The following is a 15,589-nucleotide window of genomic DNA, read 5'->3' as shown; positions in this document are numbered from 1 at the left end:
TTGCAAGCATATAGAAAGTCTGTGATTTATCTTAAAGTTGTCTAAGTGTTGAGATTGCTTGATTTGAGTTTGTGAACAAATGTTTTTCCAAAGTATATATTGTAGTACTTTACAGGGTTGAGTGTGGTTATACTTAGCTTCGTGTTAACGGGTGTTTTCCTACTTGTCTACTTGTTGTTTTGCAAAACCCCTTTCAGGTGGACCTAGCGTTTGAGAGTTGATCGAGTTAGACTAGCTTAGTATATCTAGTAGTCTAAACTCTTTTTATTAATATGATGTTTATTCGATGGATTGTAGACTTATGATGTGCAAGTTTGGTGATAGACACCGGGGTGTTTTTCCCCCTTATGACTTTAAATTAAGCATTTTAAATGTTGGATGATTTAAGGACTTAGTTTTATCCTTAGCCTTTGCAATCACCGTGGAGAGGTGGTTGTGGCAGTGATATTCCCACTAGTTGTTATTTAAGATTGTTTATCCGCTGCTTAGTTTATCTTTATTTTGGTTTTAGATCTGTAAATAAGTTTAAGAAAAGTGGGGTGTTACAGCGGAGATCTGGACCTCCATCACCAATGCCCTCAGCTCCTCTAGTCAAGCCCGCTGCCTGAATCATTTGGGGCAATTCCAGATGCTACGTCAGGGCAACGCGACCACGGCTGATTACTTGGGGCGGGCAGGAGTCCTCGTGTATCCTTGGTTCAGGCCGGTCGACCTCTATCGCTGATGGAGCTGAACTTCTATGTGTTCAGCGGACTTCGGTCAGAACTCTAAGCCCTCGCCACGTTGCTCACTGCCTCGGGGAATCCGGTGACGCTCTCTCACTTGTCGGATTTTTTGCAGGCTCACGAGTTCATTCTCGTGGATGACTACCCGGCGGTTGATGGAACTGGCTTGCATACGGCCTTGTACGCCGGCCCTGGCCGTGGGGCGAACAGTGGCGGCGGCCGGCAGTCGCAATCCCAGCAGGGTCGTGGTGGCCGTGGCTCAGTCGGATGAGTATGGTGGTCCCGATGTGCTTCGTGTTGGTAATGGCGCAGGTTTGGCGATTTCGCGAATCGGTCATGCATCAATCCCATCTACATCAAAATCCTTACATTTAACAAATATTTTGCATGTCCCGAGTTTGTCAGTTCTTCTTTTGTCTGTGCATAAAATTTACTGCTGACAACAATGTGTTTTTTGAATTTCATAATAATTGTTTTATTGTGAAGGACTCCACAGCCAAAGCAGTTCTGCTTAGAGGTCCCACTACAGGTGAATTGTACAAACTCCCGGTGTCTCGGTCAAATTTTGCGTTTATCAGTTCCCGGGCTGCTCCGACGATTTGGCACCGCAGACTTGGTCACCCGCACAAACATGTCCTCAATAAAGTCCTACAAAGTTGCCCCGTCACGTCCAATAAAACTGAGTCCGTCGAGTCGTGCACATCCTACCATCTTGGAAAATAATCTCGGTTTAAATTAGATAGCGTTCCACATTCTATCAAAAATGTATTAGACTTATTATATACGGATATTTGGGGGCCTTCTCCTGTATTGTCAACTAGTGGGTTTCGCTATTTCTTGCTATTTGTAGATGATTATTCCAGGTTCTGCTGTTTTTATCCATTACGGGTAAAATCAGACATATATAAAGTGTTTGAGTCGTTTCGTGTGTTGGTAGAGCGCCAATTTGCGCGTTTTATCAAGTCTATTCAATCCGATTTAGGGGGTGAATATCGCAAATTGCATACCATATTTCAATCACTAGGCATAAACCACCGTCAATCTTGTGCCTATACACATGAACAAAACGGCAGAGTTGAGCGCCGTAATAGACACATTGTCGAAACCGGGCTAGCTCTACTCTCTAAAGGTAAAGTACCTCATCAATACTGGGATTATGCCTTTGAAACAACAACCTGTCTAATCAATTTCTTACCATCATCGGCCATAAACTTTGAAAGCCCATACACTCGCCTCTTTAAAGTCCCTCCCCCTTATACATTCCTTCGTGTCTTCGGGTGCCGGTGTTACCCATATCTTCGGCCATATAATCGGCATAAGATAGAGTATCGCTCCGCCCCGTGCGTCTTCCTAGGTTACCCGCCCTCCTTTAGGGGATACAGATGCATCAATTTGACAAGTGGAAAAACCTATATCTGTCGCCATGTCCGATTTGACAAATCTGCCTTTCCTTTTTCCACAGGCTGTTTGCAACAGGTACCGACACTGCTAGCCATACCGTGGGTCGTTGCTCCCATAATATCGCCTGTTTTACCAATGGCGTCAGCTCCCAGTCCAATACCGGCCCATTCCGGTCCTGAACCCGTACCACTTGCGTGTGACCCACCGCAGCTGGCTATAACTAACACTGCCCCGGCAAGGACACGTAAAACCCGGGCCCAATCACAAGGTCGGGATCATGTCATGCGTCTACGTCATATGACTAGGGGCACGGATGAGCCTTTTCATGCATTAAGTGCGATCACAGATCCTACTTGCTACTCTCAAGCTGTGGGAAACTCGCACTGGCATGAGGCAATGGACCAGGAGTTTAATGCGCTTCTTCACAATAACACCTGGCAGTTGGTCCCACCAGAACCACACATGAATATTATCGGTTGCAAATGGGTGTTCCGCACCAAGCGCACAGCTGACGGCTCTGTAGAGCGCTGCAAAGCGCGCCTTGTTGCCAAAGGGTTCAATCAGGTGGCGAGAGAGGATTTCTTTGACACTTTCAGTCCCATTGTCAAACCGACCACAATCCGTATGCTGTTTTCTCTAGCTATATCCAACAATTGGACACTCGGCCAGTTGGACGTTCACACTGCTTTTTTGAACGGTTATCTGGCAGAAACAGTTTACATGAAGCAGCCACCGGGCTACGAAGATCCGTCAACTCCCGGGCGTGTCTGTCATCTCCAACGGTCACTCTATGGTTTGAAACAGGCTCCACGAGCCTAGTTCAAGAAGCAACGCACCGTCGCCCGCTCATCTACCGAGGCGGAGTACAAAGCTCTCGCGGATGTGTCTACCGAAGTCACCTGGGTTGTTTCTTTACTCTGGGAACTAGGGTTACACTCTGGTCAACCGGCGACATTGTGGTATGACAACCTAGGGGCGACATATCTTTGTGCTAATCCAGTTTTCCATGCCCGTACCAAACATGTGGAAATTGACTACCACTTCGTTCGCGACAAAGTGGCTACTGGGGACTTCGTTGTCAACTATGTGTCTACTATGGACCAGCTTGCGAATATCTTCACCAAACTGTTGCCGTCTCCGCGGTTTGCTACTCTATGGGACAAGCTCAATGTTGTGGCTCTCCAACCTTGTGCTTGAGGAGGTGTGTTAGTATAGTTATTATTCCCATATTATTATTGTATATTATATGGTTGTATTTATGTGGTATTAGAATAGCCGACTTAGTTTAATCTATTAGTCAGGAGTAGTTAGAGTTTCATTCTAGATATACTTTGTAATTCCTATTGTTGTGTAACTGAATGAATCAACTTCTCTAATCATTTGATACCGGATACATCCTTTAATTCTTTAAGCCAAATTGTTAATTCGAAATCAATTAATTTATAATAAGTCTTGTGTGAGAACGTTATACCATTGAGACATGTAATACTTTTTGAAAAAGTGATTGCATGTGGATCTTGAATGCAAGAGATTCCTAAATGGTTTTTACTTAATTTTTAATTCAATTAATTATTTTTAATTTAGGCGTGAACCACACACAATAAATTAAAAGATAACAAGATAGAAAACTAAGAGAAATAACACCAGGCACACAACAATTGGTAACACAGTTCGGAGAAATCCTCCTACGTCTGCGGGTCTACTCGGCGTACGCCCAATTATTTGACAAAACTACTTACAAACATACTTTAGGCATTAAAAGAATAAATAAATAAACATTTTTATTAAAACAATGCCTTAAGTAGATTTGCTGACATAAACAATAATCAATCAATACACATAATTTTTTTTTGGTGGATAATCAATACACATAATAATATAACAATATAATAGATAATAAGACATCCAATAGCTTATGAGATAATACCAAATCAATCAATCCAAAAGCATAAGCAGATTATCCAAAAATCCCAAATAACATCACCAATATCCAAATGTCTAGTATCATCAATCACTAATATCCAACATCACCAAAAGATCAAAATACTTCCGGCCCCCTTAGTTATTACTCCCCATTTTTGTCAAATAAATGACAAAGGTGATCATCTAGTGTGCTAGAGGAGAGCCATAGTGGTATGAACTAAATCATACTATTCCAATCATATGCCATAATAAGTAAAACTGATCACCATACACCAATTAGATAATGTTGTCATATTCAATCCATGTTCACAATAGTATTCACCACTTAGGTATTCTTCATAAAATAAACAATCTCATCCATCAATAAAATACTCCCCATAAATAATCTCATCAACAAGATAATCCAAGAAAATAATCCAAATAATATGAGAATCCAAATTATATGATGATCCAAATAACATGATAATCCAAATGATCATGCTCCACCTCAATTTGTACAATGTGATTGTTTCGGCACAATATCATCATATCGTCGGGAGAGGAGGGACGAAAAAGGGGAACTCACCGCCACCAACAGGTGTACCATAGTCCACTATCGTTGTGAGCCTACTGTTGTCGTGCTCGCCGGTCAATCGAGACCACAAGGGATTGGTTCACGGAACCACCAACCCTACCTGTTCATATGTTGTTGTACGATCCGTTGATGAAGATCGTCGTATCGCAAATCAGGACATGTTTTCGCAGATCGTAGATCGCATATACAGGTTTTGTTTTAAGTTTGATTTTGTTAGATGCATCAGATGCATATATTTGGTTTTATCAGATCATCGTATTATTTGATTTCATTAATCAGTAGAGGCTCAAAGAGAGATAATCTTCCTTCCTTCAATATGAGCATAGTAAACTTCATGCAAGTACTAGAGGCGTGAAATGAAATAACTGCCACTAATTGATATTTAACCGATATTTAATCGATATTTGCTCTAACCTCACCAGAAGACTCCATCGTAGCTGCCTCACTGGAATCCGATCGTCGAAGCCATTGCCCAGACGCTACTCACGCAGGACTAGGAAAGGAGGAAGCCTAGGTTCTGTTTCGTCCTATCTTAATAGGATAATATTTAGGTTTGAGTTGTTATGTCTCATTAGGACTCTCTCTCCTAGATATATTATCTCTTCAGTATTTCTATCGTTGTATTGTTATTCACATGTATCGTCAATACACAATTATCGTTCACTCATCTGGTATCATACGCCAACTACGATCTCGGTGATGGCGTCGATTATTCCCCAACCCTCCGAAGCTTCCTCCCAGCGAACGGCCACCATAGGGTCGCCGTCTTCCGCCTCGCCGGCGGTGGCTCCTCCGTCTCTCTCGTCGGCACACCACTTCGTGTCGATCAAGCTCACCTCCAGGAACTATATGTTTTGGCGTACCCAGATGGTTCCTTTCCTTTGCGGCCAATGCTTGCTCGGTCCAAATATTATGAATATAAAGTTCAAATATTATGAATCAGACATTAAATGGTTTCAAAACACATCACACAACTAAATACATAATTCTACTAGTAACCCCATCACTGAGAACACGAAAAATAAAACCAAATGTAACACCCCCGATTTCCATACCAATTTAAAACTTAATCATACGGATAACTAGCCATAAAAACATACACAACGAAAGACTAAATATGGAATATATGGAAAATGTAAAGTGTTATGCCACGCTCACACAACGGTGAACGCACAGGCGTAAACATCTGCAACATAATTTATCAATCCAAAGACAAAGTCAACAACATTAAGTTTAGAGTCTAACAAAGGCACGCAGGCCCAAACCATCACAAGGTTCAAGGGATCTATACTAACTGTCTCTAGACCGCGCTCTCGTCTACTCAGCACCTGAAAGAAACACATAAATATATGGGACGACGACCGGTCAACGAATGATGCTGGTAACCCACCAATACATGTGAAATATCATATGTAGATAGTTTATATATACAAAATCATTTGCGAAACGGGATATAGTATATATAAGTTCAAATCCAAGAGTAGAAGTCAAACACAAGACTCTTTGTACTCACAATAAATATAAGGGAACACATCCCAAGACATCAAGAAGCAATAACGACTCATAAGAACGGCTCAAGGCGTATTCTACCATCACACAGTAGAATATCACCCGACATGCATAATTCAAGAGAATAAGGACACACACATTGGCAACACATGCCTTTGTGACAATACATGTCACAAATAGAGAAATACACAACAATGGCAACACATGCCTTCGTGACATCACCCATCACGAATTGATATGCCTTCCTTATGCCCGGTTCCAACCTTATGGCTACCCACAACCTTATAGCTAGTTCCAACCATTACCTCCAGGACCCCTGTACATACAAGTCCAACCTTTTCCCTTCGAGGACCGTCGTCCCCATCCGTCGACAAAACCACCAATTCATAGTACACGAGGGTACCGATCACACACATGGCAACACATGCCTCCCAAGAAATACGTGAACCCGACACACAGGTCACAAACTCCATAATCACGTCATGGCCACCACGAGGACCATTGCCGTACCTTGGTGACTAATGTCCCATACCATTAATCATGCAATCCAGGTACAACCACACACACAACACCATCATAGGAATCAATCAGCGGATCACAACGAAGATATGAAACCATACTCAACAAGGAAAGGATCACAATCTGACCACAACGATGATTGACACGAGTCATCATCCACAATAGGAAAGGCAAACAACACACATGCTAGCATTTAAACACCGAACTAGCATGCTTATCAAACGGGTAAACCAACATAGTTCCGAAAAACACACAAGACTCATCATAGTTCAATGAATCACAATGTTGAACACTTAACACGATTCAAGACACCAACACCTACATGGAATCCTACCATATAGTTCTAGACATACGAAACATCAAGAAGACACTCAAATAGTTCCACAAAAGAACATCGAGAAGTCAAAAGACCAAATACGAGTCAAAAGAATCACGGGGAACAAATCCCTGCTCAACACCAACATACGTACCCGCGGGTGGGGCCACGGGTGGACCCCCACCCGTGGTTCCGCCCGCGGGAACCACTTCCCACAACCAACGTTCCCCGCGGGTGGGGCGGTGGGTGGACGTGATAGGAATATTTTTGTAAGTTTTGATGAGCCAAATGTATCTTTAGATCCCCTTAGTTTTTGAGTCTTTAGTACAAGCATCATAAATCAGAATATTGAAATCAGAAGGAATCTACCATAGGAAGAACAAAATTAATTTGAGAAATTAATTTTGGTCCTACGAGTATTCATCCGTGAAAGAAGCATAAAGCAATGGCGTTGCAAGGAATGATCGGATGAGCCTAACGGCGAAATGGTAGAGGTCCTTACTCTAAACGATCACACCCGAGATTGATTCCCCCTAAGGACCTATGTTTTTTATAAGGCAGATTTTGAAGGAGCACGATGTGTCCGAAGGAGCACAATGCTGTCTAAGAAGCACAATGCCACCTAAGAAACACAATGTTGTCTAAGAAGCACAATGCTGTAAGAAGAGCACAATGTTGTCTAAGAAGCACAATGCTGTAAGAAGAGCACAATGCCACCTAAGAAACACAATGTTGTCTAAGAAGCACAATGCTGTAAGAAGAGCACAATGCCACCTAAGAAGCACAATGTTGTCAGAAGAGCACAATGTATCGAAAGAAGCACAATGTTCAAAGTCAAGGAGCACGATGTTCAAGTCAAAGGAGCACAATGTTCAAGTCAAAGGAGCACAATGTGGCAAAAGAGCAGATGATCAGAAATTGGATAAATTCGAAGGAATTTACTCCAAGTCCACCCACATGCCACAAGACTCCAAAATTGCCTGAAAGACATTTGATCATAACGGAAAAATATTTATGAAGGCATGAATATAAAAACTTATCCTAGAAATAAATTCTATCAGATGAATTTATTTCAAAGATTCGTTGGATATTCAAATTGACAATTAAAGTAATATTTTTAGAAACAACTAGAAAATCAAAGTTGTGCTAAAGAATTACTTTGTCAGGCAAGTTGACAAATCAAATCAAAATTGAAGATCTACTACTGTCAACAATATCAGGCTATGAAGATTCAAAATTCAAATATCAAATTATCCCACTCCAACGGATATATTTGATTATCTATAAAAAGCCATGAAGACTTGAAGACAAAAGCAGAGATAGAGGTGAACGAGATAGAAGTGCAATACAAGTGCAAAATTCAAAAGTGCTAGTGCTCAAAATATTCTAAGAGACTTAGTCTGAATAGTCTCAAATCTAGTTGGAGAGAGAAACACAAATCCTTGTATTTGTAAATTGTAGAAAGAGTATAGCTGTGTGCAAAATACTCTAGTGAGTGTAGCTGTGTGCAAAACACTCGTAGTTGCTAAGTGTAGCTGTGTGCAAGACACTTAGTTGGCGTTGAGTATAGCTGTGTGCGAAATACTCGGAGTTGAGTGTAGCTGTGTGCGAGACACTCGGAGCAGGGTGTAGTTGTGTGTAAGACATCCGGAAGAAGTGCCTGTGTAGCACTTGTTCACTATTGTAACTGTGTGTGGAAAATAGTGAATTTCTCCTAGACGTGAAAGGAGAAAAGTGGACTAGGAAGATTACGCCACTTCCGAACAACTATAAATTGCCTCTCTTATTTACATACCGCACTTACATTATTTGCTATATCTATCTATCTCATCCGACTAACCCGTTTACTATTCACAGTTAATCTTAATCATCCGGGTTTAGTGTGTTCTCACGTATGCATGTGACTCAAACTTCTCGAGCTTAAATACTAATTTATTCTAAGCAAGTTTGACGTGCTGCATGTAACATTCGTCACACGGACGACGTGACACGATATTTATTTACAATCTTGAATATTGTTATTATATATTGAGTGCACCATCTCCTTTATATATTCAAGATATCTCTGTTACTTTACATATCATTTGTACCTACCTTACTTATACTTGCACACTTAATTTACTAGTTGGGCATAACTCTTTACTATTATTCCGCTGTGCAGTACAAACTTGCTCTATTTACTTGTTACTTAGAGTTGAAGTTACCGAAGAGTTATTTAATTTGAAAAAGCTTGAAAGTCTATTCACCCCCCCCCCCCCCCCCCCTCTAGACTTTCACCACCCTATCGGGACCAACAGGACGCCTACCCGCCATTCCGCCCGCGGGTACATACCTGTACCACAAGCTCAAATTCAAGTCCAAAACATGCCAAATCTCACCAAATACAACAAAATGACTTGAATCAAAGGAATAGCCAAGCAATGGCATACAAGAACCCTAATAACAAGCTCTAGATATGCATTTTCACAAGACAATGCATCAACACTCACATTTCATAGCAAAATCACATGTAGAATCCAATAAATCATCATATAGGTAAGCAAAATAGATTTTGTAGAGCATATGGGTTACCTCTTGTAGACAAAAACCTTCACTTAACACTTCTCAAAGCTCCTAACAAGGTTCACCTTCCTCACCCACTTCAAGAACACACCAAAAGATTATAAAGATTCTATCTTTAAGGAAAGACACCTTAGAAAACACTAAAAACACAAAAGAAACATGGATCTTACCCTCCTAGATGCTCAAAGGTAGGAAAGGTGGAATCTTGGAGATGAACTTTGAAGATCTTGGAAAGTCTAAACTTAGCTTAGAGAGAAAGCTAGCTAGGTTTTTAGAGAGAAGGAAGATCTTTTTGCTTTGAAAGTGTTAGGATAGAAATTAGAGATGTCTCCTAGGTTAACTTGGAATACAATCATGAAAGGAAATGTCCAATTTACCCTTACTAAAATGAAGAGGTGCAAGGGAACAATGGAACTACTCACAAAGCTTTAGGTACAACACTTGACTTTGGGTTGACTAGTCAATTACTAGTCCCCGACTATTGAATTTTTAGGAATTTAAGGAATTAAATTATCAATTGGATTATGATTAATTACTCAATTAATCCCTTAATTGAATTTGGATTACGGGGTGTCACACCAAAACCATAATGAACATGATTTGCTAATTCACAATAAAAACTAGGAAAAAAAACCTGGAATTGAAGAAGAGCCATCAATGTTTAAATCTGCTTGTTCAGCACTTAATGAATCACCCACCAAATCTTCATTCACTGAAATATAGAAACAGAGGAGCAGAGCAGTGAACTTTTCTGAATATAGAGTTCACAAATTATGAACATACAAGTGTAAAATTATAACATATAACTGGCAATATATGGATATTGATTTTACAAGCAGATACAGAGTACCAATAACGTTATGAATATACAGTTCACAAGTTCTGAATGTAGAACTCAAAAATTATGAATTTACAGTTGCGACATTATGAACATGCAAACTGCCAAGATTGTGAACAAAGTAAAAACCCCAAATTCTGAAATAATCACAAGTAAAAACAAACCAAAATCACATACATTGCAAATAATCAACATAAATCACAAATTCTAAACACACATATGAATAAATCGTAATGCTAACACCAAATTCTCGCAATAACAAACACAAATATAAATTCGAATTCAAATTTTAAACTCATAAAACTCAAATACCAGAAAAATCAAATAAATCAAATGCAAAAATCGCAAAAATTGAATGTAAAAAAACCTGGAATCGTAGACAAACCATCACCGATTAAATCACCCCAATCTGTTGCCTCCTCCATCGACAAATTCAATAATGCAAATCAGAACAACAACACAACAAAAAACGAAAGGAAAGAAAAGAATAAACTTGTGGAGATATACGATTACAAATGAGAAGAAACTTAATTGCGAAATGGAAACTGCCAAATTGCGAATGAAACTGCCTGCCAAATCACGAATAACGCCGTTAACAGCTCTTCAAAATAATTAAAAAAAAAAAAATAGAACGACATCGTTTCCCCTAAAAGTAACATCGTTTTGAAAACGTGTCCCACCATGCATGGTGGGCACGTTTCCACAGCATAATTTGCGGGTTACAATCGTTATGCTGTGCAACCGTGTGCACCATGCATGGTGCACACGGTTGCAAAAACGACGTCGTTTTGACTAAAAACGCACGTCCCACTTAAAAAAAAAAAACAGTTTCGATTCCTGTCAGTGAATAATTCTGGATTTTTAATTCATTCATTCTGGATATTTAGACGGAAATCAAAACTGATTTTTTTTTTTCATTCATGCTGGATATTTAGTTCATTATATTCATTCTGGATATTTAGTTCATTCATTCTGGATATTTAGTTCATTCATTCTGGATATTTAGTTCATTAATTCTAGATTTTTAGTTCATTCATTCTGGATTTTTAGTTCATTTTTCTGGATATTTAGTTCATTCATTCTGAATATATAGTTTAAATTATGCACAATATAATGTTGTTGCCTGAAATCGAAACTGAATTTTTTTTTTAAGTGGAACGCGCGTTTTTAGTCAAAACGATGTCATTTTTGCAACCATGTGCACCATGCACAACATAATTTGCCTCCCCACCACGACTAGTCTCACCATCAAAAATTCGTGGATATTTTCACATAAATTTTTAGGTAAATTAGTTTACATAGTTGTGTGAACTACGATCCAAAACGATGTCGTTGAATTTTATGAGTTAGAATAATGTATATTATGAGTTAGAATAATGTACATTATGTGTTAAAATAATATACATTATGTGTTAGAATAATAAAATTCTAGAGTAAGATAATATACTTTATGAGTTAAAATAATGTATATTATGCTTTAGAATAATGTACCTTATGAGTTATAAAAATGTATGTTGCAATAGATCGCGTGAAAAAAAAAATTGCGCAAAACATCGTCGTTTTTTAATGGTGGTCCTCATAGATGTGTGGATCACAGTCCATGCAATATTGAAATTTTTGTCATTGTTGTTTTATTTACATTTTCCAATTAAAATGTAATATAAGAAATGATTGATCAATTAAATGGGATGAATGTAGTTGTATATTAATCATCATAATCAGACACAATACAAAGGATATATAAGCAAGGAAGTAAGACTAGAGTCCTAGTCTAACACATACAAGAATAGAATTCTAGTGTACCATAAATACAAGTCCTAACACTCCCCCTCAAGTGCAAGGTTGATAGCCAACAACATTGAGCTTGTCACGTAAAAACTGATAGCGCTTGCTAGCCAAAGACTTAGTAAATATGTCAGCAAGCTGATCCTTTGTAGAAATAAAATGAACTTGTATTTCACCCTTAGACACTTTGTCACGAACAAAGTGGTAGTCGATCTCGACATGCTTCGTCCGAGCATGAAAAACCGGATTGGCACACAGGTAGGTGGCCCCTAAATTGTCACACCATAGCCGAGGCGTGAATGAAATACGCAACTCGCGCAGTAAGGAGACAAGCCAGGTGACCTCAGCAGCCACATCCGCAATAGCTTTGTACTCAGCCTCCGTGGAAGAACGGGCCACAGTACGTTGCTTCTTACACACCCATGAGACCAAGTTACACCCAAAAAACACCGCAAAACCACTCGTTGACTTCCGATCAACCGGATCACCGGCCATATCAGAATCAGAATACGCATGAATAGAGGCAGAAGGCGACTTCCGGATAAATAAGCCGAGATGCGTGGTACCTTTCACATAGCGTAGAACCCGCTTGAGCATAGACCAGTCAGCCGTGGTAGGAGCTTGCATGCGCTGACAGAGATGATTCACTGCAAAAGAAATATCAGGCCTGGTGACAGTAAGATACTGAAGAGCCCCAACCAGACTCCGGTACTGAGTAGGATCTGCATACGGAACCGCGGACTCCTCAGCCACCTAGACCAGAGAGACTGGCGTGCCAAGAGCCTTGCAATCAACCATGCCAGCTCACTTCAGAAGATCACCCATGTACCGCTTCTGAGACAACAAAAGGCCACCTTGATGAGAGACGGTCTCAATACCAAGAAAGAAGGACGGAGCCCCCATATCTCGAACCTTAAAAGCAGTGGCCATCCGAGAAATTAAGCTAGCGACCTGAGCCTGATCAGAACCAATCACAAGAATATCGTCCACATACACGAGAAAAAACAACTGAAAATTAGAGCTAGAGTGAATAAACAAGGACACATCAGTTTTCGAGAAAGCAAACCCAGCAGAAACCAAGAAATCATGTAACCGAGTAAACCACGCCCGTGGAGCCTGTTTAAGACCATAGAGCGACCGTTGTAGCAAACAGACATGACCTGGTTTACTCTTATCTTCATACCCAGGCGGCTGACGCATATAAACGGTCTCCGACAAAGTTCCATTGAGAAACACATTGTGAATATCAAGCTGCCGGATCACCCAGTCACGAGACACGGTAAGAGAGAGCAACAAACGTACCGTGGTGGGTTTGACCACCGGATTGAACGTATCGAAAAAATCTTGACCAGCCACTTGGTTAAACCCCTTGGCCACGAGCCTGGCCTTATATCGCTCAACAGAACCATCCGCCTTGCGCTTGGTCCGAAAAACCCACTTACAGCCGACAACATTCATACCGTGAACCTCCGGAACTAATCGCCATGTGTTATTATGCAGCAACGCATTAAATTCAGTGTCCATCGCCTCACGCCACTGCGGAGATTTCACCGCTTGAGAAAAGCACGTCGGATCCGGATTAGAAGACTGAGCAACCAGTGCCACATGATCCTCGGCAGCCACCCCCATACTGCGCAAGGACATAGAGTGCGACCTTGGGAGGAGCTGCCGACGCCGCCGGCGCCGAACCGGGACTGCCGTGGGCGTTGAGGCCGTCGCTGCTTGTAACACCCCGTGTTACGGACCCTAAAACCAACTGATTAATTAATTAATTAATTAATAACCCAGGAGAAAGAATAAATTATAATGGTTAATTAAGGAAAAAGGCCACCATAGCCCATGGGCCCAATTATATAAACCCAACCCCTAAACCCAATAGGAATAAACTCTAAATAAACCCTTGGATCTATAAATAGGGAACTTAGGGAGCACCTAAAACCCCCTCCCACACGCCTAGACGCCCCATCACTCCAAGAGAGCTCCAAGAATTCCCTTAGAAGAAATCAAGAAAGCAAGAAAGCTTAAAGAAAGATCCTTCATAGCCAAGGAATTAATTAAGGCTAAGAGGTAACCCATGTCTCAACAAAACCTATTTTCATAGCTATGATTCCCCCTTAGGGTTTCCCCCATATTATTGTGAATGGCGAAATTATGATGATTATTATTGATGTTGATTTGATGATTCCATGGGGAATCTTGATAATCTTGATAATTGGGAGTTTCTTGATAATGATGATATTCTTGATGATTAATTCGGGATCCTTGATGATTATGTGTTGTTCTTGATGATTATGATGTTTTTGATGATTTATTGTATCCTTGATGATTATGTGTTGTTCCTACCGAATCTTGCAATTAGGAGACGAATTGTATTCTTGTTGATATAAAAGTGATTAGAACCCTAGGTTGTATCGTATGATATTATTCTTTGATTATCGGGTGGGGAAATCGCATGTTTGGGTGTTGATTATGATTAGAAAAGCATGATAGGTTATGTGCCGTTCGTTTATCGTATTTGATCCGTTAATTGTCTACGTGTTGTCGTTAATTACGTTGAAAAGTGTCTAAGCATGGTTTCGGGTTCCACATCGGTTCCCGGGGCGAAAAGTGATGAAAAGAGTCAGTGGGGGGTAGGTGGGGGTAGGGGACCCGCCACCTACCCGTGGCAACTTCGGGCAGTCCTGGCAGCGGGCAGCCGGCGGGCGGGCAGCTGCCCGCCGGGCACCCGCTGCCCGGAACAGTGTTGGCCGGCGGGTGGACCCCCACCCACCGGCTACCCGCTGGAATTTGTTCCCCCTCGGGACCCCGGCTTCCCCGTTTGATGTTTCCCCGATCCCCGTGGTGTCCCAACGGACCCCGTTTGTCGTGCCTATGTCTAGTTTGATATTTCGGGTACCGTTCGTAGGTTTATGAGTCTATTATATTGCATGCTAGTTGAATTGGTATCCCGTTGACCTAGGTGGAAGAAGTATGAACCCCTTAGGACTATTCTTAGTACGTGATGGATCACGCATAAGGTTGTTATACGCTTTATCCCCCTTCCTAATGTGTAATGTGGGTTGCATGTGCTTGCTATGTGTTATGTGTGCGTGTTACCCCAATTCGGTTGCGATCGAATTGGTTATCCTGAGCTGCGGTTCAGAAGCCGGCTATGGTCAGATGGGAATTCCTGGCTGTAGTCGGATGACGGTATCCTGGGCTGCGGTCCAGAAGCTGGTTGTAGTCAGATGGGAATTCCTGGCTGCAATCAGGTGACATCTTTCCTGAGCTGCGGTTCAGAGGCTGGCTGTAGTCAGATGGGAATTCCTGGCTACAGTCAGATATCACACTCTCTTGGGCTGCGGTCCACTGTTTGGTTGCGATCAAACATTATGATGAGCTGCGGCTCATCGGTCGGTTGCGATCGACCCCTCCGTAGTGTGAGACGGGGCAGGGTG

This window comes from Ipomoea nil, unplaced genomic scaffold (genome assembly GCF_001879475.1).
Source record: "Ipomoea nil cultivar Tokyo-kokei standard unplaced genomic scaffold, Asagao_1.1 scaffold0873, whole genome shotgun sequence".
NCBI lineage: Eukaryota > Viridiplantae > Streptophyta > Magnoliopsida > Solanales > Convolvulaceae > Ipomoea > Ipomoea nil.
The sequence above is the reverse complement of the archived record's forward strand: the minus strand, read 5'-3'. Positions refer to the sequence as shown.